This window comes from Mastomys coucha, unplaced genomic scaffold (assembly GCF_008632895.1).
Source record: "Mastomys coucha isolate ucsf_1 unplaced genomic scaffold, UCSF_Mcou_1 pScaffold13, whole genome shotgun sequence".
In the NCBI taxonomy this organism is placed as follows: domain Eukaryota; kingdom Metazoa; phylum Chordata; class Mammalia; order Rodentia; family Muridae; genus Mastomys; species Mastomys coucha.
In genome coordinates, this window is record NW_022196895.1 from 31551919 (window position 1) to 31553921 (window position 2003).

The window sequence follows — 2003 nt, forward strand, 5'->3', positions numbered from 1 at the left end:
AGGGATAGGTTTCTGGGCTAGGAACTCTCCATTAGCGGCCAAGGATATACAGACCTCATTAAAAGGCCTGGGCAGTCTTCCCAGTATTTAGAGGTGAAGGCAAAATGACCAGAAATCTGCTACACATTCTTGTGTGTTGAGCGTGCCATAGCCACCTGGCTCTACATTACCTGGTAGTTGGTGAGAGCTGTTCAACCTGACTGCTCTTAAAGACCTGTTGGCTAGCATTTTTAGATTCCCAAGGAAGATCCTATAGGTAAAGTTAATCTTCATGGAGAGGGGCTGGAGATTGAACATGGGGCCATATGTACTTGCTTAGCCATAAAAGTGTACCTTCTGCTCTTTAATCCCTTAAAGATAATGGGTGCTTTATTTAAAGGTTATGGGAAATTTCCTGTGGGCTTGTAAATGCAGAACTGTAGAGGGTTCCCTGGAGCATTTGTGAACCACCTTCAAGGTGTCTGGAAACTCAACTTTGGCCCTCTACAAAAGCACCATACGCTTTTAATTGCCAAACCATCTCTCCTACCACCTAAGCTGCTGCTTTGTGTTTTTGAGTAAGAGCCTCTTCCATGTATCCAAGTACTGCAGTTTACAGGCGTGGTAAGCCTCTGCATCCAGTTTAAGCTGTTTAGTGTAGACATACACAGCTCACCTCATTGTTGGGATATTGAGCCCAGGACCACTTAGGGCAGTGATAAAGCTACCAGACTCTCCTAAGTCTGTGGGAGGGAAGACCATTGCTATTTGTGGCTAATTCATGGTAGATTATATTAAAGATAAGTGAAAAATCACTGTGACTTGTTTTGTGACATGGTCTCTAGCCAAAATTCACCTCTGTCTTGGTATGTAGTACCCTTGAACCTGCAGCCTTACAGGCCTACAAACACTCAAATGATGTTATGTTGAGGACTGAACTTCAAGTAACCTACCAGCTGTGCTACATCCGAACTTCTCCAATCTGACAATAATTACTGAGTTGGAGACTTGATTCAGTCATAGGGCACTAGTTTTATGAGGTGCTGGGTTCAATCCCCTGCACTAGGGAAATGAAATATACTCTTCTTCCTTGTGACATGTAAGTCCCTGTGTTTAGTCTGCAGCGCCCAAAATATGTTGATAATGTGCTTACTATATTTGTCAGATAAATATGATGTGGGTGTGATTTTTTTTTGTAAGGCGGGGTCTTGTGGGTTAACCCAGACTGCTCTCACACTTGCCTCAAGTGAGGTTGCAGGCATGAGCCACCCACATGCTTTAATACATTTTGTCCTATATAGATGCATGTTTCTCCTAGTTGGAAAGCCTTATCACCAGGTCAGGTCCTGAGCCTTCCTCTCTCTTTAAAGCTTCGCACTGGAAAATCCCTTCATACATCTGTACCAGGCTGATCACCTAAACCTTTAGAAGTCTTAGCAGGTTTTCCTGCTTTGAGGGCTTTGCTCTTATCATCCCTGGTGGAGGCCACACCACCAAAGCTCACGTAAGAGTTCTTGATTTGTCCCCGCTCATAGCCTGGCCCTCCTTAAGGCCAAATGTCTACCTCATCAGAGCAAGGTCTTCCCAGCGTTGTATCTCCAAACTACGATAATGGACTTTATGAATACAATCTTTTTTTTTTTTTTTTTTGGTTTTTCGAGACAGGGTTTCTCTGTATAGCCGTGGCTGTCTTGGAACTCCCTGTGTAGACCAGGCTGACCTCAAACTCAGAAATCCTCCTGCCTCTGCCTCCCAAGTGCTGGGATTAAAGGCGTGTGCCACCACCGCCTGGCTGTATACAATCTTTCAAATCTTTGTCTTTATGGTAAGTCTCCTAGAACCTTTTGTTTTCCAATTCACTGCAGGTCTTCAATAAATAATTTAAAATGTCTGACTTCTTTAAAGTCATGAGATACCATTAGAGTTCTGCAAACATTTGGTAAAGTGTATTGTGACTTGAAATTTGATAGGGAGATCTTGATATTTCAATGACCACTGAATTTTTTTTTTTTTTTTTTTTTTTT